The sequence below is a fragment of the Monodon monoceros genome, unplaced genomic scaffold (genome assembly GCF_005190385.1).
Source record: "Monodon monoceros isolate NGI ecotype Baffin Bay Population unplaced genomic scaffold, NGI_Narwhal_1 Super_Scaffold_1, whole genome shotgun sequence".
NCBI classification, from domain to species: Eukaryota; Metazoa; Chordata; class Mammalia; order Artiodactyla; family Monodontidae; genus Monodon; species Monodon monoceros.
Genome location: NW_021703765.1, coordinates 27,148,448 through 27,173,312, shown reverse-complemented (window position 1 = coordinate 27,173,312; position 24,865 = coordinate 27,148,448). Strand labels below are relative to the sequence as shown.

General features: G+C 40.7%; 1 protein-coding gene across 4 annotated transcripts in view; it reads left to right on the top strand.

The window, feature by feature from the left end:
• Window positions 1-336: 336 nt before the first annotated feature.
• Window positions 337-24,865, top strand: part of SLC14A2 (solute carrier family 14 member 2) — a 450,567-nt gene continuing 426,038 nt past the window's right edge. For 3 of the 4 annotated variants that reach the window (XM_029230049.1, XM_029230078.1, XM_029230092.1), the window contains exons 1-2: window positions 337-526; window positions 9,781-9,912. The gene's annotated coding sequence lies outside the window, so the exon portion shown is untranslated. The remainder of the gene's footprint in view (window positions 527-9,780; window positions 9,913-24,865) is intronic. The other variant, XM_029230060.1, reaches the window with a different exon arrangement.

The following is a 24,865-nucleotide window of genomic DNA, read 5'->3' as shown; positions in this document are numbered from 1 at the left end:
ACAAAAATGTCTTATGAATACAAGATTTGTAAAAATTTAACTTCTCAGTAATGTGTAAAGAAAAAAAAAGAAGGAAACAATGTGGCAGAGGGGAGGCCAAGCAGAACCAGATTGGCCACAGGAAGAATGATCTTCCAATGGTTTTCTCTGGGGCCCCTGAGATGGGCTGTCTTGCTACTTAAGAAGAAGAAAGTTATCCAATGGGAAAACAACCCTATCCTCATGCATCACTTGACCATTGAAGGAGAACAGGATGCCAGTGAGCACAGTCCGAGGGGAGGCACTTCAAAAGCAAATCTCCTAGAATGACGGACCCACTTTAGTGCTCAGTTGCTGATAAAGACTGAGGAAGGACCAAGTGAGACAGGTTAGCAAACACCTGGACACCCTGTGTCCTCTATGTTGGTAGCCTTCTTTGCCTTGATCACCTGAGAAGGATTCCAAATTCTTATTTCAAGTTGTCTCTTTGGTGACATTGGCTACTTTTCTCAAAGCTATCATTTCAAGCCTCAGGAGGCACTGTGAGGTAAGGCATATCTCTTTTTCTGACTTTGTCTTCTCTTGCCAAGATTTGGAAACTCTTTTCTACCTGTTCATGGAGGAAATTACTGGCTTCAAGGCTTCTTTCTCTTTTTCTCCCCACCTATGAAAATAAAAATGCAACATTGTATACACATGTATATATATATATATATATATATATATATATATATATATATTTACATATGTATAATCACTTTCCTGCTACTAAAATATTTTAGGTACTTGTTAGCTAATAATATAGATGATTTGAAAGCCTTTTGAGGATAGGATCCTACTTTTGATGGTATGGAATCATATAGCTGTTATTTCATGTACGGCATCTCCCAATTAGTTTACTTTCAACCTCCCTCCATGCCTCAATTCCAACCTCAATGTAGATTACAGCATTAAAAAGATCATCATAAAATGTAGCCTTGTACAAGGAGATGATCTAGTTATTGAGCCTTGCTGTATAAGTCTAATAAATTATGCAGTTTTTCCCACTGTATTTCACCTGGGAGAATGAGTGTGTCAAACACCATAGTGCATGAATTCTCCAGCCAGCCTGTGTAGATGCCAGAGCTGTGAGTGTTTAGTGCCACAATCTGAGAGTTGGTTTTATGGCTCTTGAAGAGTGAATGTTATTAATGTTCTCTTTTTTTTTTTTTTTTCGTTTGGGTTGAGAATATGCACTATTCTGAAGGGACTTGTATGTACATGGAATATACTATATATGATAATTGTGTATTTAATAATGTTCAAAGGGAATGCTGTCACCTAATTATTTGCATATTATTCCAGAGTGGTAATGAGAAAGCTAAAGGGAATCCCCCAAGAGTTCAAACGAGTTTATTTGGGACAAATGAGTATCAGCCTCCAGAGGCTCCCATCAGTAGAACAAGAGGGCATATTTACAGCTTTATTTGTGCACATGGGAGGAAGTTCCAAAATCTATTCTAATTATTCAAGCTCTCTGAATGGCTGTAGAATGGAAAGCTTTTGGTCTATCTGATGGTTTGCTCTACCTTCACGGGGTGTGATTGCAGGGCTGACATGTGCTGCTCCCTGTTGACTGTGGAACTTTTTGACAGGTATGATGGAGGGTTGGGGTTTGAAGACCCTTGAGGGTATTGTACAGTGGTGGGTTTAGGTTTTGTATAAGGGTGGATTTGAAAGCAATGGTGGTAAATGTGCATTCTTATTTTGTCTCTCTAGAGTAAGGCAAGTATTATAACTTTATTATGCCTAAAAATTCAAATGCGAATTGGTCTTCCCAATACAAGAAAGGTAATCAACAAATCATTGCCTTATATTCAGATTAACTGGCTGATGTCAAGGGAAATTTTACTGGACATATAAGCCATGATTTTATATCAGTAAGCCAAATTCAATACATTTGCATCAATTAAAAGCTACTTCCAATTTTTAAACCTCTACATGAGGTTTTAAAAAACCTTTACCAGGGCTTCCCTGGTGGCGCAGTGGTTGAGAGTCCGCCTGCCGATGCAGGGGACGCGGGTTTGTGACCCGGTCCAGGAGGATCCCACATGCCGCGGAGCAGCTGGGCCCGTGAGCCATGGCAGCTGAGCCTGCGCGTCTGGAGCCTGTGCTCCGCAACAGGAGAGGCCACAACAGTGAGAGGCCCGTGTACTGCAAAAAAAACCTTTACCAGTAAGGCATCTACCTAATTACTTCCCAGAAACTTCCTCTGCTTTACATTCCACATATACTAATTTTTCATGAGGAGAAAACGTTATAAGGTGAGGAGAAGTGAGAAGTAAGCGATGGTTTGCTGAGAGAAGGAGATACGTGTCTTGGGTAGCAGCTCCCCGAGCTTTGCTCAGACCACCGAGATATGAGATATAGGTATTGAGGTACAATTATGGCCCTGATCATGATATAAAACTAGGCAAGAACTGGGGGTTGCTATTTGGTGCTGGGCATGGAGACAACTCCATCTCAAGATCCTGTCCCTGAGTATGCCAGCACTCCAGCATCTTAGCGGCAGGGGGGCCTGGAACGTACCCTGGTGGCACCATCTGTCAGGCAGCTTGGAGGACCAGAGAATAGCATTACCATTCATCTGCTAATGGGTGATATCCTCACATCAACAGGCTACATGTGGTTTAGTTATGATGTACACAAGTATAAGTTGCATAAACTTGGAGCCAGTTGGAATGTTCTGGCTGGACAGGCTGGAATGTTCTTTTATCAATTCTTTTATCAATTACCTGACAGAGGATTTTTAACAACTTCATGCAGTAAGTTGCAAAACATTTTATTATAGTCAACTCTAAATTATCTGGAGATGGAAGGAGCAGAAAGAGCTGGGCATCGGCATTTGTTGAACAGAGCAATATAATGAGGGCCTTGGGGGTTAAACACAGAAGTAGAGACAAGGTCATCACTACCTTCGTCGTTCTTATGAGCCCTTGATGGAAAAATAGATCGAGTTGGTGCCATTCAAAGACAAAGGACTAAGATCTCACTGCTTTCACTGAAGCTAAAATCCTAGCACTAGAGAACCAACTCTGTGAGTTTATAGATCTTTTTAATTCTTCACATATTAAAAACTTGAAGATACAATGGAACATGGAACATATCAGAGGGCAAGGGCTTATAGCGTGGCTTCCCGGCTGGGCCCATTCATTATTTTATTCAACAAATATTAAAGCAAGCACTTCATATAAGTGAATCCTTGAGATCTCAGCAAAGGAATCTGCTATAGTACTCCTCCACTCCAGTGCAAGAAGGCAGGAACATGGGGAGAGAGAGGGGACTTCCCAGGGGAGAAGAGGGTGGGAGGAAGAAGCATGGTTCAGAGCACGGGTTCTAATTCAGAGTTCTGCTTGGAGCAGAGGGACTGTCATTAGAGTATGAGATGGAAAGATAATTTGGAGAGGCTGGTAGGGACAGAAAGACCATGGAAATATAAGAGCAAAGTGTGTTGTTTCATCTGCATATGGGAGATAGTGGTCATTTGAAGAAGAATTGATCTTTATATTGAAATATACAAGATAATTCCTAACAGGCCAGATGGGGATGAGATCAAGTTCTGACCCTCCCCACAAAATATTCCATGTAGCTCTTTGTGGCTTATATTAGTCACTGGAGAACACATTTTCCTGAGAGGCTGTGACATAAGAGCCTTCAATTAAACAAGTTTCAACAATGATCCTTCAGGAAAGAAATCAGTACAGGCACACATACACACATACTTAATTTTAAAAAGAACTCTTGTCTGTAATCCTCCAAGGCTAGCCTTAATGTGCAATAAATTGTAAACAATTTTATTACATTTTATTTCAGCTTGAAAATTCTATGATTATATTTTATAGGCCTTTCTTATTTATAATTATATGTCCATGGCAATTCACTTATTTCCTAGGGGGTATTACTTTCCCTGACCTCGTATGTTTTAAGGAAGGCTGAAATACTACACTTTAAAGACGAAAATAGTTTGAGTAGCTGAGTGCCATGAGCAGCTGCTGTGAAGGTGCTGATTTAGGGTGTTCTGCGACCCAGGCTTCATGCAGGGGTTTTGCACGTACGTTGAGCTAAGGACGCCCAGAGGATGCTGAGTTGATTAATTATCAGATCAATAATCTACAAACTGTGAATAGGCAGGAAACCAGAGTCTGTTGGCTTTTCAATCCATTGTGGAAATAAGGGTCTTTACATGGACTCGGAGAGAGTTCTGGTCCAGTGAGTCAATAATTCCCTTCATATCATAGAAAATGTATTGCCTCTATAGGCCATGGAATGCCTGGGGAATGTCCTTCAGTAATCGAGTATCCTGCATAGTAGATTATGCATTCACTTTATAGTCTGCTCTGGGACCTAACTGGTAAATAACACACAGTTAGGTCCATTCTGCCTACTAGAGACTATCTGAATGCTCTGGGGAAAATGTTGAGGCTTCACAAGCATTTCAAGCAGACTCAGGCAGGGGAGAAATAAAATATAGTCACTCTGGTCAAAGATTCACGTGGCATTTTCTGATGTGAATATTTCTAGACTCACTGGAGGAAAGGAAGAAGGATGGAAGAGAAACGTAGGAGGGATAGAAGGAAGGAAGGAGAAAGGAAAATAAACCTGATGGGGTGTGTGTGTGTGTGTGTGTGTGTGTGTGTGTGTGTGTGTGTAGTTGAAAGTTCAAGGTTGGAATCAGCATCTAAAATGGCAAGGTTAGCCATAATACTTCATTGGGTCACTAACAAAAGTTTGAACAGCAGTCTTCAAACAATAAAGAAAAGAATTTTTGGTTAAGAAGTTGACTCTGCTGCATCTAAATATGAACAGAGTTAGAACCGGAACATTCATACAGACGTAAGAGAACCACACGTTTCATGATAGAAATTATTCGAGGGTAGTTGGAAATACCTCTAATATTGCCTAATGTTACTTTAATAATAACTAACATTTGAAGAGCCCTTTATAATTTACAAGGCATTTTCTAGCAATTACCACAGTTAATTCCCACAATAACCCTGTGAGTTTAAATATTAGATTTATTATTTTACAGCCAAGGGAAATGCTGCCCAGGGAGAGTAAGTGGCTTTTCCCAAGGTCACTCAGGAGTCAGCCATAAAACTGGAACCCAAAGCCAGATCTTCTGACTGTAGATTGTCTGTCCCATCTCATCCTCTCTGCCCTCATATCCATGGATCCCTCTGCAAACAGTTATGTCTGTAACAAGGTAGAGATGTAACTACCTGGAAGGCAGAGTACGTACTTGACACAAGCTCATGGGCACTTAAAGCTACTCTTTCAACCAACATACAAGCTTGAGCTTGAAGGTCTAGACTTTCAATTTTTTTTTTTTTAAAGACAGAATTAAAGTAGACATTGGTTTTTTTCCTCAAATGCAATTATTTCACATATTTCTAACTTTTATAATAATAATACTTTGTCACCATAGTTAAAGTTTAAAAATAAAACCACAGGTCAGATGTGACCCTAGTTGTGGACATTCATGTTTGAGAGACATAAGACAGGAGTGAAGGCAGTGCAGGTGGACAGCTGAAGCTACAAGATCCCTGGTGTAAGAACTGGGGCCAGGCTCTGTGAAGGAAATGATGATGAGCAGATCACAGCCTCTGCTCTCAAAGGAACCTGTGATCTATTGAAAACACAACTGCAGAAATGGAAAGAGGGGAGAAAAAGGAGGGAGAAGTGAGGAAGTGTGTGCCCTGTTTGAGGATCAGAAAATAAGCCAGTTGTTTAAACCGAAGGGCTTACCTTGGAGAGCAGTGGAGAAAGGACCTGGGGAGAAAGACTGAAATGCCATGCTGAGAAGTTGGATTTTATACTGAGAATAGTGTGTGTCGTGGTGATGATAGAGTGGGAGGAGGGCTCAGTGAAAGGGTACTTAGGGAAGGCAAATATAGTAGGAGCTCAGAGAATCAATCAGACAGAAAGAATTGGGGATAGGAGAGACCTGTTGTGAAGATATGGTAGTATCCCGAGGTGAGATAGTATGAACATGAAATGCCAATAAAAGGCAATTACTATCATTATTATTTATACCGTTATTATTAATAAGAAACATTCCCAGAACTCCCTCTGAATTGCTTTGAGATGTATTACTTAAAATGGGTTTTGAGAAATACTAGTGCCTCTGGAAATTAATAGGTGTTTAAAAAAAAAAAGAAAAACCTGTGATTAAAATGTACAGAATTTGTGGGTAAAACCAACTCTTAAAAATTTACAGGGCTTCCCTGGTGGCGCAGTGGTTGAAAGTCCGCCTGCCGATGCAGGGGACACAGGTTCGTGCCCAGTCCGGGAAGATCCCACGTGCCGCGGAGCGGCTGGGCCAGTGAGCCATGGCCGCTGAGCCTGCGCGTCCGGAGCCTGTGCTCCGCAACGGGAGAGACCACAACAATGAGAGGCCCGCGTACCGCAAAAAACAAACAAACAAAAATTTACAGCAGGATTTAGGAGAGAATTTCATATGCAAAATGTACATTTTATTTCTGAAATGGTAGAGAATGCTGCATTTCCTAAACACCTTTGACTAATTAGGATCATCCTTCTTTCTCCAGGAATGCACCTTTCACTATTTGTGGAGACACCTTTAGTCAAAGATTATTTCTGAGAGATAAGGAACCTAGGTTCTAGTTCACTTACAGATTAAAGGTGTGAACTTGGACATCTATGGGCCTCAATTTCCTCACTCATCTTGCTATCCTAGTTTGGTCAAGAAGATAACAGAACACAGTAATGGAAATGTTGAGATAGTTATTCATACAACAGCAGCTCTAGTTGATGGGCATGTCCTCTTATTAAGGTAATAACTAATTAGTGGCCACTGTGCCAACTGCTCCTGAGACAATTTGTTGTAGTTCTCTAATAGCTCAGGAAATTATCTTCTGGAAACAAGTCAAGCATTGGGTTTCTCCCTTAATTAAAAGTATATCACACGATCATGTAAGTATGAATGTGCCAGAATAGCAGGGGCGAAAGCCCAGAAGAGTCAGGTATCTTCCTTCTCACCACTGCACATCTCACCTCCCCAAGGAATCCATGTAGGTAACCTCCAATTGTTGCCCCATGTCTCATGGCTTATTGAGTCCAGGGAAGAATGCTAGGCTTTTATGCTAAGATCTAAGACCTACAAGTAGAAATATCCAGGAAAGAATGAATATTTCAGACCCCCAGATCAAAGTTAGTATCACATCCCTGGTGTGACATTCTCCCAACCTTTATACAAATGAAAATAGTGCTTTATTTAAAGAGGTAATAATCCAAGGGGAGTAACTGCTTAAAAAAGCAAAGAGGAGCATTATCGTATACTGACTGTGTGTTGGGCAGTGAAGGAGGCATATTTAGGTTATCTAAGTATAATCTGGTGGACCACAGAGGGCTTCATTTTCAGCTAGCCCTTGGTTTGTGTTTTAGCTCTGTTTAGCTAAATTATTTAAATTATCATCTGTAATATGGTACCTCCTTTATGGGATTGTACTGAGTATAAAGTTATATAAAGTATGGAAAGCAGTGCTTTGCATATAGTAAGTGCTCAATAAATGCTAGTCTTTATTATCACTATTATTTTATTATCAATTCAATTTCCAACATTCCCCAACACAAAGGGAAAAACAAAGACTGAGACCTGTATGATAAAAATCTACTTAAGAAATTTTCTAAATGGAATTTTATCTTCAAAGGTAACTGAGAATATTTTCCTTTTCCCCCGTTCTGCCTGAGTTATGACTTCTTTCAGATACTGTTAATTTGAGGACAGAAACACCAGAGAAAATGTATTTCACTCTGACTTGTCTAGAAGGAGCTTCCATGTCATCCGCCTGGGTTCAGAGGCCAAAGTTAACCTTTATTATGGCACCAAATAGTCCATTAGCAAAGCACACAGCTGACATACTCTCCAAGGGCTCACAGCACATGTTGAGGAAATGTTGCCTCTCTCTCCCCTTCTCAGTCCTGCCATCCCAGCCAGGGGCTCAGTGCCCAGCACCTTCTTCCTACAGAACAGCAACCAATCTTAGACCAAAACAACAAAAAAAGGAGAACTGCATGAAGTCTCAGGTGAAGAATAGAATAATTTGCAGGGTGCAGGGCAGATATCTAAATTCCACATAATTTCAGATGATACTTTTATACCTTTGGGGAGAAGCTCTGACACCAAGAAAACAAGAACTGTGAATTGCCACTTGGATCCCATATCTCTCTCAACTCCACCTTCCTCTTCTTCTCATCCTCTTCTTTTTCTTACATTTTCTCTCCTCTTCTTAGTCTCCTCTTCCTTCAAGTCTCCCTCCTCTGTTTCTTCTTCTTTTTTCACCTTAAGAGTTATCATCATCACCATTGTTGACAGTTTTTTCAGCACTTAACTATTTGCCAGGCACTGTGCTAAATGCTCGATATGCACAACATTTTTTAATCTGTCTACAAAAACACAACTTACAGAACAACACACTTTCTGAACAGGAAAAAAAAGAAAAAATGGCTGGGGCCCAAAGGCTATAAAGTCTTCAGTGACGATGGAGCATCGTGGAGTGGGTCAAGTTTAGGTGTGCTCCATTCATCTCAGTGGAAATGGCTTTTCCTACAGCATAAAGAGGGAATGTAAATGGAATTTGTATTGTTACCCCAATGCTAATGTATTCTGTGGCAAATAGTGAATGCATTCAATTATGTGTGCATGTGGATTTGATATATCCACTTGAAAATAAGCTTAATATTCTTTTAAATGACTCTTATTTTAATTGAATAATATACTGGAATTCATTCTTGTGCATTTTTCTAATAATTATCTTGGGGTGAAACAGGGAAAAGTGGAATGTGGTATTTATTTAACTTTTTATATATATCTGCATTCCAACATAGATCAAACTTTAGCATGTGTCATTTTAATTTTGTATAACGCACATGTCAGTATTATTTGTAAAAACATACCACAAACCATATTCCCAGGATTTAGTTTGCACACTGCAAGAAACTATCACAAGTCTATGTGATGTTAAGTGCGACTATATTACAGTTTTGAAAACCGTATTAAGATTTTTGAAGCTCAGAAGAACTGGTTTTTAATCCAGGTCCTGTAATTTCCCAGCTGTGTGATCTTGGGCAAGTTCTGCATGAGGTTCATCAAATTTCCTCTGTGGTAAGCATGGGAGTAATAATAGCCACCTTTCATAGCTATTGTGAAGGTTAAATGAGAAAGCATATGAAAAGGCCTGGCACACAGTACACATTCAGCAGAAGCTAGCTTCCTTCCTCCAGCATGACTTCCATTTATTGTAGTAATGGCCCACAATCTACATCTATACCTATATCAACCCATATCTATATAATCTAACATATATGTGTGTATGAGTACATAAACACACACAGGTATATACATGTATATGTGTGTTCACACACACACACAACCGTACCCACATATGCAATCATACTCATAATAACACACGTGTGCCACCCCAAGTGTACCTTCAATGTAGGATCAAACCTAAGGAGGTATGAAATACTCACATATACTCACTTTAATCCACATGTCACTCCGTATAAGGCCTCACCTACAGAGGTGTAAAAGCGGACTCTATCTCCCTGCTCTGCCTTGATAATAGTACCATGGGTGCCTCAGATGTACCCTAGCTCCATCTAGTGGAGCTTTCCACTTTCCACGCCATAGTGTCTCCTGTGCTGGCTCCAGCCATTGCCCCAACTCACCATTTTGCAGGCTGTCTCCACCATCCTAAGAAACAGCTGTGCTTAAAAGAGTTCCTCTGTACTTCTATTTAGGCCTGTTCCAGTTTTCGTCCTGGATATTTCTAGACTTGAGTACGTCGCATTGAAATATTCCCACCTCTACCTATAGACAAGGAAAAGGCTTGGGGCACCTCAATCCACTGGGTCAACAGGACATGAATGACTGTGAGTACATGAATCACTTCTAAGTCCATGTCTTCAGGATCTAGAAGGAAAACTTTATATCCTTTAATGAAGGGTTTCTGCATTACTAAATTTGGGACTACTTTGTACCTATTTATTTATTTATTTACTTATTTACTTATTTATTGCAATGAAAACTTTGGCCCCAAAAAAGATGCCACGGGCCAACTGTTTCAAAGAGATGAGCTGGCTTTCCTTTGACTATGAAGGAAGCCAGGTTGTTTATAGATACTGTTACTGCTATACATCAATTAAACCATGGAATTCAATCCTTATTTCCTTTAGCTAGTGGATTTAATGCACCGAAAATATTAACAATGGTAGAGAAAAACCAGGTCATTAGATCTGTGTCTATATAACCGATTCATTTTGCAAGTTCTTTACCCCATTCAAAAGTTTAAAGGTGGCTGGGAAACATGGTAGTGGATGAGGTAAGGAGCACTAATTCCAATATTGTTGGTTGGTTATTTAAACCAAAGAACTAATAAACACTATTAAAAATCAGTCATGCCATTATCATTGTTCCATTGAAGTGATCAGTTAAATTATTATCCTATTCCCGTTGTCCATATAACAACAAAGAACATCCAAGTTGGGTAGGGGTAGGAATGTCAACCTGTGGTCCCCACTTGCTCTCCCTTTGCCCCAGATCTTGGCCTAGGGTCCAGGCATGTTTGGATTGGTCTGATGGATTTTCTTTCACTGTTTCACATCAGTTATACCAATGCTATTGCTGAGTATGTTACCTATAGGTCCAATAAAAATAGTAAAGCCTTCTGCCTAAGAGTCCCCCACTTCCAGGATAAAAGAAAGGATGTCAGTAGAGAAAAGGTAAACAAGAGTGACAGGCAAAGAAAGGCAAGATGAGGTTCACTGCTGGAACAGATTTGACCCGAACTTTCTACTGCTAAGTTAATAAGTCAAATCTCATGGAAGAAGACAGGAATTCAAACCAGAGGTAAGTAGATTGTTCTACTCTCTTTGTGCACGTAAATGAGACTTGCATGAATTTACTCAACCTGACTCACATTGTGAGAACTAACTCATTTGGAAGGGTTGGGTTTGTTTTGGCAAAGGATGAATGCCCCAGTTTGCCTTCCTGTTCCTTTGTTTAAGGGGCAAATGACGCTCATTTGACTTATCTTGCAAGAAATCAGCATCTCAGTCTCTGGGCTGGGAAGAGAAGGAGGAAATGAAAGCACCATGTTTTCATTATGCTTGAAGTTACTTATTTGCAAAGAGGTTCTTCATCAGCTGAATCTGTTTCTTCATGTACTGCCTCTCAGTTCTGCTGCTTTGTTGTAATGCTACATTTTGTATCTAATATTTCTTGCTACTGTTTAGAAATCATTGTGCTTACATTGGGCTTCATCGATAATTTTGTGTAGCATAATCCATCACCATGTTGGATGTTGGGGCAGGGAGAAGGGTATTACTTTGTCTTTCACTTCGTGCTCAGACAGCTCTCTCGTATTGATTCCTTGGCTTTCGTGTTCGTTAGATGATGATTTGCACTTTTCCTGTATTGTGTTTATCCAGATTATGTTTCAAATGTGTCTACAACATATCATCATTAACAACAAATATTTACTGAACCCTATGGGATGTGAATAAGGCTCCAGGCTAGGTACTAGGGATAAGATGAACTTAATGTGATCTCTACTCTGGAGGATTTTATTATCTATTGGACCATGTTTGTTTAAAAAAACAAAGAAAGAAAGAAAAGATACCTAATGGCTTATGCCCAGTGAGTGCTACAGGCAATAAATGCTCTTGGAGCTCAGAGAAGGAAGTGATTGGTGTGGGCTAGACTGGTCAGGGAAGGCTTTATGAATGAGATGAAATTTGAGTGGCTTCATAAAGATGAGAAGGATATTTTTATGGGATAGTAAATATAATGAGTTTCCGAATGCCACTGTGCCAGGTTAAAAAATAAAATAGTGTCTGTATCTTTAAATCACAGTTGACTTATTAGCTATTTATGAGCTTCAGAGAATCAACTCACCTGCTTTCTACAATGCTTTTTGCAGAGTTCTATTGTTAATAGCGTTGCATACCTCGTCATATACACCAGGGAAAGGCCAGGCAGTCTGTCAGCTTTCTCATTAAGACTTACCTGGCCTGTTTGACAACTTTTAAGATTGTCTTTTGCTTTATCTAAAATTTGCCCTAGTTTCTTCCCTACTAAAATCTCTAATCAGAAAAAAAAAAAAAAAGGTATATTCAATGATTTCTTAAAGCAAAGTGAATTTTAAGGTAATAGAACAGGAAAGAAAAAAGTGACTTTCTTGTGAATGTTGCCACCCAAATCTTTAAGAAAACTCAAGTTTGACCTTGGAGAAGATATTAGTTCCCCAAGGGAAATATCCATTTATGAACAGCTGCACCATTTTTCCTCTATAAGAAAGAGACATTCAAACATTTTTGAAGATTGAAAACTTTGCTTATTACTTTTGTGGAACTTTACTGGTCCAGCTAGATATTTACCTCAGCTTATTGACAGAAAGCTTGGCAGGAAAACTATCTGTGGCCAGCAGTACTAATATTCTAAGGACTAAGCCCTGTGGCTTTCCTAATGCCAGTTCTCTTTCCAAAACCCTCCCTGTGAATTATGTTATTTTTTTTTTAAATCTCTGTTTTATAATTTATTTTGGCTTTGGTGGAATGAGAGGCAAGGAAGAAATGAAATCCATATTTTCTTCCTTTTGTTTCTTCATGCAGCGTTTACTTAAGGGCCTCTATCACGTACACAGTGTAGAGCATTCCACAGACCTCCTCATTGTGTTAAACAGGGGAAAAGGGATGGACATTTACATACTCTAAGATAATTGGATCAAATAATAAAAGAAAAAAGTTATTTTCTATGCTTGTTCTCCTTAGTCCCATCAGGTGGTGATTGGATTTAAATTTTCTAATTAAATACAACTCAACGTTTTTCATTTTAGAATAGCACCTTAGGTGTAATATGGACAAATATTCAGTGAGTGTGAAGTATAAATGCTCAATTAGGGATATTCCCTTTCACAAGAAGCATCTCTACGTTCCTTCCCAAGACAGTTGGATGTGTTCAGGGAAGTCTTACATGCCCTTTTTGGGGAGAGGGGTCTGCCCTGCATGCTGTCCTCCATACTGTCCACCTAAGTGAGGCTGGTCTGATCTAGTTCCTGAACACTCTGTGCCGGTATCTGCCCACTATGGCTAATATCATCTGTTTTTTGTTGTTTTGTTTTTGTTTTTTGGTGGATGTTGTGCTTCACTCACACCATCAAATTATATAGTTATCAAATATATCCGGGGGGAGGTCCCTGCATTTTTTATCCCACTCATTTAACCTAGTGTTTTAGGTCTCAGTGCCCATGTGTCCACCCCACCTCCCCATCAGGGCCTATGGGAACTCAAAGGACTTCTGCATGCAATGCACACATCATGTAGAATCAGAGCTCTCCCTCTCAGGCTCCTCTAGTTATTGATAAGATTTCTCCAGCCACCTTGGGTATAGAGGGGCAGAGCAGCAGCCTGAGTGTTCTAGAAGACCTCAGGCTGTAGAGTCTAGTGTTTTAGTCAACTAACTCCCCAAATTTGGTCAAGGCCCAAGAAAGCCTGGGCCTTTGATTCTCAGGGAATCTGACTATATTCTTACCCTGGGGGCATCCACACAAAATCCTGCTCTTTTCCTTGCCTGGGAATGCTTTCTCCTTGTCTTACCTGATAGGAACTTCCCTATTGTCTCTAATCTCTACACTATGAGTTAGTGTAAAATTCTGCCACTGAGTTCGCCAAGCTTGGCTTCTGACCTAAAGGGGAGCTTTTGGAATTTAGTACTCTTTCTCTCTTAGCCAAGTGGGTTTCAAAAAAAATATTTTTGTCACTATGGACTCAAAACCCAATTTTCTCTTTTTCTTTGCATTCTTATTTTAACAATTCTAGTCATCTCCAAAACAATGGATGCCTCTAACCAAATAGGGGGAATGTGTGAAAATACATAAAAGTATATATTAGCCATGTTACAAAGTCTACCAAACACCATTGAGAGAAAAGGGCAAGGCTCTGAATAGTTACTTGAGTGTGAGTGTAGTGAGAGTACAAGTTGAACCACAATGGGTTAAGACAATGAGGCAGTGGAATTGACTTGGATCTCAGGGATGGAAGAAGTAGGGTAGGTGTGAAGAAGAGGGAATGGATTTTCAATCAGACTTAATATCTTCTTCCCACTGCTTCTGGAGCTCTGTATTTATACCTCATGCAATCTCAGTGCAGCTTTCATTGTCTCCAAGTTACTCATGGGTGTACCTTACTATAAGATTATAAATTACTTGAGGAGAGGGACAAAAACTTTTTGTATTTCTATCTATAGTATTACTTAGCCCTATGCTTGTACATATTAGGTCCTCATATACATTTATAAAAAAATGTAACACGTTAAAAACTTAGGATTTTAACATTCTTTTTCCTTTAGCTCTCTTTCAAAATTGCTGTGTTCATTTACTTCCTGTATTAAAGACAAATATTTTAAAAAGTCTGAATAGAGGTTTACCTTAGATATTCTTTAATACCAATTAGTCTTTTTTCTTCTTGATGTCCCAGCCTTCTTATCTATGGGATTTCCATATGGTGGTCACCTCAGGTTACTTTTTTATTGTGGTAAAATATAAATAACATGAGATTTACCATTTTGACCACTTTTAAGTGTACAGTACATTGGCTTTAAGTATATTCACATTGTTCTGCAGCCATCACCACAATCCATCTCTAAGCTTTTTCATATTCCCAGATTAAAACTCTGTACTTTTTAGAAATAACTCCCCATTTTTCACCCCTCCCCAAGCTCCTGGCAACCAGCATTCTACTTTCTGTCTCTCTGAATTTGACTACACAAGGTAGCTCATATAAGTGGAATCATACAGTATTTGTCCTTTTGTGTCTAGTTTATTTCACTGTGCATAATGTCTTCTAGGTTCATTAATGTTGTAGCATGTGTTAGAATTTCCTTCCTTTTTAAGGCTGAATACTATTCCATAGCTTGTATGTACCACATTTTGTGTACCCGTTACCTCAAGTTAGTGGTGAAGATAAAATGATCATTACCATCCAATGGGAATTTATATACACCTCTGGGTATTTTTTGGTGGCTTGATTCTCTTTATATTATGAAATATTTGACCATTTGATGCAAGGAATTAAATATGGTCCTTTCTAAAAAGAAAGGATATTCCTAGAAATAACACTTCCTCCAATGCTGCTGATAGTAGTTTTAAGGTCAAGTAGGGTAGTAGCTTAGATTTTTAAAAGAAAAATAAAAATATTTTTATTTTATGCCTTTAGAGCTTTCTTTCTTTTGTGAGTCATTGAAGTGGCTAGAGACATCAAGCTGATGTTCCCCAGACCGATAATGCTGAAACATCTTTCACACAGAAGGGATGCGGAAGGTCAAACTTGTGAACTGCTTCCAGTGGCATTCTGTAGGTTCTCATGGTACACACGCATTTTAAAATCTCTGAAAAGACTTACTGCTAAAAGAAAACAAAAACAAACAAATGAAAAAATCCCCATGCTTTATTTGTTTTATCTAGCTTTTTCGAAACACATCTGAATTCAGAATCATTTTTTAGTAGTTATTTTGGAATATTTCAAAATGTCCTGGATTAAAACAAGGTAAAATCTTTAAGAAGTTAACAAAGTGAGAGCACCTGAAAAAGTGAAAAAGTGGGTCCTCTCAGAGCCTTGAACTGAATGGATCATGACACACAAATAAATTTTCCCATAATTAGGACAAAGGTACTTAGATTCATAGTCAGCTAATTCATCTGTTACTTGTCCTTTACCTAAACTTAAGAATTTGTCTTGTGTCCACATAAAGAATATTGAGAGATAGATGTGGTAAACAATTTTAATATTTTTTGTCTGCGTTTTTGTGGAAGACATAGCAGTGTTATTTAAATAAATTAATTTTTAAAAATAAATATATAAAATTTATTTAAATAAAAGGTTGCTTAAATCAAACTTTTCTTATAGTCTTTTGATCTCTGAAGCAAGAAATAAATGAAGATACTTAAGTTCTTTGTTAGAAGCATGTTCACCGTAAAGAACTGAGTTTTAGCCAAGATTTCCCCAAGTGTTAGAATCTAGTGAGGAAGGGAAGGAGGTGAAAGGTGGAAGGAGATTATCAAAGCTGTGGATGAAATATTAAGGGAGCTCTGTGAGACTCATGGGAAAAGATGCATTTGAAAAAGAGCAAAGAGAACTTAAAAAAAATCAGTTTTCTGTTTTCATGTTTCTGAAGACCTCAAATGCCAGTTACTAGGGACTTCATAACTTGGTAAGTTTCTCATTGTTTTTAACCTCTGTTTTCTGAATTTTTCTGATTAAACACATTTAGCTTACTTTTAAGAAAGTGAGGGGCTTATTGAGGGATGAGGAGGTAGGAAAAATATATTCACAAACTATATTTTAAGAAGGAGATTGTGTCTGCAATGAAAAGAAGTGGGCAGCAATGCATAAGGACAGCAGGGAGGAAAACAACCAACACACAAAATTAAGTGTAAATAGACTGTGAAGCTGTTAAAGGTTTAAGAAGTAGTCCCCAAGGCTGACACTTGTTTAAGGTTAAGACTTTGAATTTTAGCTCAGTGATAGATGTTCTGTAGGAAGCTAAGTTAACATGGTAGGTTACTGGTTTTCTGTAGGAAGCTAAGTAATTGTGGTCAGGTTACTGGTTTTCTGACCACTAGTAGGCATGTAGTAGATACTTGCTATATGAATGGTGGTCTTAGAACTCAACATTATTAGATGAAAAAAAAGCATGATGTTGATCTTTATCAGGTAAAGTCATTCATAATAGAGCTAGGAAATAGTCACTTCTGGTAGTGACCAAGTAGCTGATTTGGAAGTTGGAAAAATGCTCCAAGAACAAAGTGTCATCCAGTCACATTTAAAGCAAGCTACCTAGCTGAGTGACCACCTTCATCAGGTTTATTTTGCAGGAGAGTTTCTCTGAAGTAAATGCCATTTCAAAAGAAATGCCAAGTCTTTTGGGTAATCAGAGGTATCCAGATAATTATTACTCACAGACTGTACGTCAGTTTTGTCATTGCTCAGTCCTAGGTTTCTGGATTTCAGATAAGGGGAAATGTTGTTTATCAAACAAAATGTTTCAGGCATCCATTAATTCATCAAACTGAGACAGAGTTCTACATTTATCTGATTTAGGCTTGACCTGGGCCCATAAATGAGTTCATGGGTAAGCCTGTCTATGTCCCTGATGTCACAAGCCTTGGGCCTTGGGACAGGTCATGAAGCTATTTGGGGATACAATCACTATTACATCTGCTGAAGCTATTTGAAAGCCTGCACTGGTACTCTTTGAATTACAAGACTTAGAAACTGATCTTGAACCAGCTCAAACAAAAAAGGGAATGTTGGGATCTGTATAAATTTTCTACGGCTGTTATAACAAAGTGCCACAGCCTAGGTGGCTTAAACAACAGAAACTTATTGTCTCACAGTTCTGAAGGCTAGAAATCCAAGAGTAAGATGTCTGCAGGTTTGTATTTTTTCTGAGGCCTCTTTCCTTGGCTTGCAGATGGCTGCCTTAACTCTATGTCTTCACATGGTCTTTCCACTGTATCCTTATGTGGATTCCTCTTCTGAATCCCTGGTATCTCTTAGCATACCCAAATTTCCTGTTCTTATAAAGACAGCAGTCATATTGGATTAGGACCCTCCATATCACCTTTATTCTAACTTAATTACTTCTTTAAAGGCCCTATCATCAAATATAGTCACATTCTGAGGTAATGGGGGTTAGATATTCAATATATGAGTTTAGGAAGGGGCACAATTCAGCCCCATAATACAGTCATTTGCTCAAATCTTCTAACTGGCAGGGTGGGAGATGGATTGGGAAAATAAGGGATCAAATACGGTCAAGATTCTGTTCCTCTAAATGTTGTTCTCTCTCAGTCAGCTTCATCATTCTAGAAGGGCTTCTCCATAGGAGGGAACCATGGCCTCCAGCACTGTGGCCCTTCATCTTTAGTGCATTATTAGAGAGCAAAGGAAATGCCGTCTTCCTAGCTTGAGCTTGAAATATCCTGGAGAAAGCCACTGATTGGCTTATCTTGCGTCAGGTGGTTTTCCATGAACCAATCAGCGTGGCCATAGCAGTGAGGACTTTGATTGGTTCAAAGTCAGCCAGCGTCCATTGCCAGATCAATCACTGCAGCCAGGGAGGCAGGATTTTCCCAAGATGGCAGCCCTCATCTGTAACATATTTTGGGAATAAGTGTGGTGGGGAAGAGGAGGAGTTCTCCCAAAAAAACCTTAGCACAAGGGGAAGTGTGACCCACACAGGTACCCCAGTGTATCTTTAGGACAGTCAAACACAGTCAAAAAAGCAGGAACATTTCAATGCAATGTCAAAAAGGACTCTGAATAGTGATCTAATCTAATTCTAATCAGGAAAAATGACAGACTGCTAAACCAGAATTTGGTGGGAACACCCAACAGGGTTTTGGGGGATCAGCAAAGACTTCACATAGGTAATGACCTTAGAAAAAGTCCTAGGAGGAGAAGACTTGCCAAGTGAAGTGAGACATAGAGAAGGAATGCAAAGCCTTGAGTGGGAGGTTTAGGGGGCCTGTAGGTATTTCAACGTGGTGCAGTGAAATGTAAAAGTTAAAGCTGTTGAGTCCATGTCTTCAGAATAGGCAGTTTAAAAAGATCCACAATGGATCAAAAGAGATCCTGTGTTTCTTACTATTTTCCCAATGAAACAACAAAGCTTGTTAGAACTTCCATTAAGAGAAAGGTATGAAGGGGAAAGGGGAGAAGATAGAATAATTGGTTTCGTTTCTCTTATAAAACTTAACATTTCCCATAGAGAAACACTAGTCTGGGCTATGACCCCAGTCTAGGAACATCCTCTCTTTGGTTCTCAGTTTACTCATTTATTTCAAATGAAAGGATTTCTCTTGTATGAACTTTTAAGACCTTGCTGGGTCAGTTGGTTGCTACTTATCTGTCTATCCAACAAGTGTGTATCTTGAAAACTGGTTATCAACTTCAACTGACCTCGGTTTTGTTTTAGGGAGGTAAGTGCCAGAAGACCCAGGCCCAACATCCCAGAAGAGCTCTGGTCTCTTTTTTTTTTGGCTGCACTTCGCGGTGTGTGGAATCTTAGTTCCCTGAGCAGAGATGGAACCCGGGCCCTCAGCAGTGAAAGTGTGGAGTCCTAACCACTGGTCGGCCAGGGAATTCCCCTGACTTCAGTTTTGGAGTGCAAAAATCTGTATTTAGCCTGGGTCTTATCCATGAAAAACTGCAGACCAATCATCAAGGCTTAGTGTGAACAATAGAATATTAGTGCCAGGTCACTATACTGAAACTGACACGTGAAAGGTACAGAGAGTTCCAATTACGGGCTCAGAGGAAGGGGGGCATTTGTACTGCAGTGGTGAGAAAAGCTTCACGGAATGGTGGGATTTCAACTGCGCTGTAAGGATGGTTGTGATTAACATAGACAAAGACAGGGGGTGAGGTCATTGAGAATGGGGGTTGGGCACCAGCTGGAGGAGGCTGTGAGCAGGAGAGGAGAGGTGGGAAAGGGCAATGTTTATCCCAGATAGAGGCACTCAGGCCTGCAGAGGTCACCTCCTGCCCTTCTGGATAGCACTGCATACTATCTCTTTGAAATATTCTAGACCGTTTTTATCCTATTGCTTGACACTTTGATCACCTTCTGGAGATCAACCTCCCCAGGAGTTGGTTCTACTCATGGGAAGCGGCCACTTATAGGACTTAAAAAGTGCAGGATGGTCTCCTCATTTGTCTGCCCCTCCATTCCCCAATGACACTCAGCTAATGTCACTGAAAACCCTTTACTCCCCTCTCAGTCCCACAGAGGACCTCAGCCACCCCACCAAGGCCAACACTGCATGAGGAGCACCTGAGCACTGACATCTCTATCATCACCTTCTCATCACCGACAATCATGGCCAACATGACTACATGTCAAGTAGTGCCAAGTCTTTTATATATAGTTATCCTTCAATTGAACCCTTCCAATAACCCTATGAGGTGGGTTCTATATTATTATCTCCATTTTTCCAAGTGAGGAAAATAATGCTTAGAGATGTTCAGTGACCTGACTAAGGTCACAAAGACGGTAAGTGATGGAGCTGAGACTTAGACCCTGGGCTCCGACTGCACAGAGCTCACAATCACAGTGTGTGTGGGGTCACAAAGGATGGAAGTTCAGGATGAGAAACGGCCCTATTACAGGTGGTATTTGCCATTACACAGAATATCCAAGGCTTCATTAATTGATGTGGGATCCCTGCTCTGTCTTCCTTGATGGAGTGTTTGGTTGATGACTGTGCTGGGGCAGACTCTGGATGTTGGAAGATGTGGGGGTAGTATGGTATTTTCTAAAGAAAATATAGAATTTTTGTTAAATAAAGGAGGAAGAAGGTATTTCAAGTGTGGAATTTCCATGGAACAAGTATGGATGTGGACATTACAGTGGAAAGATGAAGCAAGCCCATGGGTGGAGGAGCACAGAGGCACCAAGGAGGAGCATGGATTTGGAACCAGCTAGAGCTGGGTTCCAACCTTGGCCTTACCAAGTCCATGGACGAGTCACAAGTTCTCTGACCCTCACCTGTAAAGTGATACTATGAGAAGGCTTATGGTGAAGATTATTCTTTTAAAAACTTATTAAATTCTGCAACAGTGCCAAGCAAAGAGTAAATTTTCAATAAACAGTAGGTCAATTTTTTAACTGCTTTTATAATTGAGGAGTAAAATCCTGTCCAGCTTCCCAGGCAGCAAGTGATCCCTCCTACCTGGAAACTTCCACTTACCATCTAATTGATCTACCTTCCTCTTTCATCAGTTCACCTGTGCAGTTATTTCATTGGTGAACACTTATTTAACCTCTACCATATATCAAGCACTGTGGAAGAAAAAACAAAAGAGGATCCTTTGATGGATATTTTACTTTTTGAATATATATGTATGCATATGGCTTGTCTCCCAACTAGAATACAAGGAAAGAAAAAGTTCTTAATCACTGCCCTGCATGTTTGAACACTTGGGGAAAAGCAAACACAGTCAGAAGTCTGTGTCTTTGCAGTTGGATAGTCAGGAGGAAACTCAAGCAGAGCTAGGTTCTTCTTATTTCCACCAGTTTTCATGGTGTGTGTGTGTGTGTGTGTGTGTGTGTATGTGTGTATATGTGTATGTGTGTGTGTATATGTGTGTATGTATGTATGTGTGTGTGTGTGTGTGTGTGTGTGTGTGTGAGATCAGCCCTTGATTAGGCTTCCATGATCTGTCTCCACTAGGAGTCCTTACATGAGAAGCAGCCACTCTCTTTCTCACTGACGAGAGGGGACAGAGACACCCTCTCACAGCTCCCAGAAGGGCTCTGGGGCTAAACCAGCTCTGAGGTCCAGAGACGGGAGATCGTCTGCAGTGGTCAGAGCCTGAGGCTGGGCTTTGGACACTGGCAAACCCCCAAGACTCTAGGCTCTTCTGCATTAGAGTCGAGCTCCATGGGGCAACTCTGAGGAAACGGGGCCTTTGTGAAGTGCTCCTTTGATGAGAAGCATAATATAAATACAAATTGCTATTATGTCAGCTTCTGAGGAGCCACTTCAATTCATTTGAGCACCTTTGATTTTATTCTCCAATTGCTTTCCTTCTTTAAAAAATTTAATAAGAGCATGTTTTCATCTGGCCTCAAGGGAGTAATTTATTTATTTAAAGTAATAATAAAGTTTCAGCATAATCCCTGGTTCCCAAGGGGGAAGGAGACTCTTTGAACGATTTATTTTTCCCATCCTTGAAGTGCCAGCCGTGGGGAGTGATGGTGTCCCAGAATCCACGGCCATGGCAACGAGTAGAGCGTCTGGGGTCACTGGGAAGCAGGGGCATGGAAAACGGTCTCATGGCTCTCTTCTTTCCCTTTCTCTGCCGCAAGTTCCTCCTTCAAAGCAACCACATGGGTAAAGTATGATGAGGCCCCACATCAGCTGAGGAAGCCAAATAGCGTTACGGCCAAGTCCAACTCAGGCTCCAGAATGGAGGCCCACGAGAAGCAGGCCAGGGCAGGTGGGAGGGCTGACTACTCTGGATTCTCTCTTCTCAGTGCAGAGTCAGATGTGGGCGCTGGGGGCACGAGGAGTGGGCACGAGCTGTGGGACACAGAAAGAGTTCGGAAATATTGCTCTTCAGTGGGTAACGGGGCAGGATAGTACCATCTCTACTAGGAAAACCAGTGGTATTTGACACTTACCTATCAGCCAGTGTTTCAAGTATTTTATGTGCATTATCTCACTTAGCGTTTATATGAAGCACATACCACTGTAATTCCCATATTATGGATAAGTAAAATGAAGCTTATGGCAGTTAGATAACTTGCCCAAGGTCATATGGCTAGTCAGTGGTAGACCGGGATCCAAAACTAAGGTTGCCTCCAGAACCCAAGTTTGTAACCACTATATGTACTGTCTCTCAGGCTGGACTACTTGGGGAAGGCTGATGAAGGTGGTGATATCAGTTGAGATTACTTTTGATTACAAGCAATAAAAAACCTGAGTTATGGTGACAAATAAACAGGAGTTGATTTTTCTCACCTAATGAGAGTCTGGAGCTAGGCAGCTGCTGGTGCTCAGTCAACAGCAGTGGGAGGGGGACTGTTTCTTTGCCCTTTCTACATGCACATCACCTTCTTGTCACAAGAAGGCCATACACTTCCAGATATTACATCTGTATTTGAGGCAGGAAGATGGAAAGGAGAAAGGTTGGTGCCAGCACTTCCAGCAGGGAAGAAAATGCTTTTCAGGACCAACCTCTCCCCAACAAAAGCAGACTTCTTAGGTCTCATGGATGAGAAGGGGGTCACATGCCCCCCCCCCCAGCTGGAAGGAAGGCTGAGGAAAGGAAGAATTTGTCTCTCTGCTTTCTACACGGGAAGGACAAGAATGGCTTTATGCAACTGCTCCACAGCTAAAATATGACCTGGGCATTGGACGGTCAGAGAGACAGGGAAGTGCCAGAGAGGAAAGGTGCAAGTATAAAGATGGTGAGGCCAGGCTAGGTCTGGATCCCAGTTTGTGTGGGGAACTGGTGGGAGCACAGATTGGAAAGCCAACTGGGGCTTGGATTATAGTAGAATTTAAGTACCGATCCTAAAAGCCATCTTCATCTTTATAGGCATAAACTGTTGTTTCCGTGCTCCTATCAGCCACATTCTCTTGTTTTAACAAGACACATGTGTTAATTACTTTAATTTGCTAAATTTCACACTTGCCCCAAGGCTTGGGGATGGATTCCACAGTAGGAAAAAAAGGCTCTATGTTCATGTATGAAGAGACCCTTTGTGCTTCATTTAAAGTAGATTGTATCACTTTAAAAAGATAATGGAAGAATTCTTTCTGTTCTACTCCCATTTTCTCATTGAGAATGTCCCTTCTATAAGACAAGAGAGAATCTGTCATTGGTTAGAGGGATTAAGAATAAGAGACAATGACAACAGTCTGTGTTAGGTGACAGCATATGAGATGATTATTTTTATTACAACATTTTCTTTAAAGTTGGATTGTGTTTTGGTAAAAAGAAAAGGAAAAATATTTAGGGTCATTGAAAAAGAATATGTAGTTGAGTTACCATGATGGCAGCCGTAGAAGAGAAATGTGATTGTACGAATCTTTTCTAGAGGTGGTGCTGTCACTAGCAGGCCTGGGAGCTCACTCTGGGAGCCGTCTCTCGGCTGTACCTGTATGTGGACACCCTCCCTTCCCTTCTTGCCACCAGGGGAGGCTCGCTGTGGCTTTTGGGTTCTTTCACCTCTCTAGGTCTATTCTAGAGTCTCGGTGATTTAGAGGTCATGCCCAGGGCACTACCACAAACTCCGGACATGGCCCTCAGTGTCCCTCTTAGAAGAGGATTTCTTCATGAGGGTCTCTGGGCCTGCCACCTTCTCCTCCCCTTCTCTAACCTACAGGGTAACAAAAAGTCCAGAGTGTCTCTCACAGGGTCCCCTGTTGAGCTCTTCCCTGGCATCACGCTGCCTTTTCCTGTCATCATACCCTGAGGTAAAATGCTACCCTTCACCATTGTCCATAAGAAAGCTAATGGCATTCAGCACTCTGTAAGCTTAAGACTTCGCCGGGTGCTTTGGGAGGCTTCAGTCAGACACCCCAGTGCATACAGCTCAGCTCTGGCTGCCTCGCCTGGTGTCACACTTCTCAGGCCCCACACCTTCCGTATCCAGCACTCTTGTCATGTGACTGTCCATGGTCATGCAGTCGCTGAACTTGTGGGCTGGTCCACCTCTCCAGTGGTTTCTGTGGTTGAGAGCAGGCCTGGTGGGCCAGCTGGCCTTCCGCAGCACACACTTCCCCTCACCACCATCACATCTCCCAGGGCAGAAATCAGAGAAACTGCTGAAATCTGGTGTCCGGAGACCGTCACCAATTTTTTAGCAAGACTGTTTGGTTTGGCATGTACATGTTTCCTGTACGTCTGCTCTGTGCATTACTGGCTTGTAGTCTTTTCAGAAAGCAGACAAAGAATAAGCTTTAATAAACAAAGCTCAAAAAGGCGTGACTTGACCCGAACATTCATTCATTTATCAATTTCTTCTCTAGGAAGCCCCTATGCGGGGTTAGGTCCTGTGGTAGGTGCTGGGGATACACACAAATAGAAGCCAGTTCCTGCCTTCCAGAGGATTACAAGTCAGGAGTTAATAACTAAGGAGTTAAAGGTTGAGGAAAAAAATCAGAACTTGAGATGTGAATAATAGATACAATCTCCTTAGAGTCAAGACAGCAATTTTTCCCATAGGCTAGGTTCTTCAAAAAGTAAATGCTCCCCCTCCACCACCACCACCACCCCTCCAGCCTTCCAACTGTTGCTTTCTTGGTGGATGAGG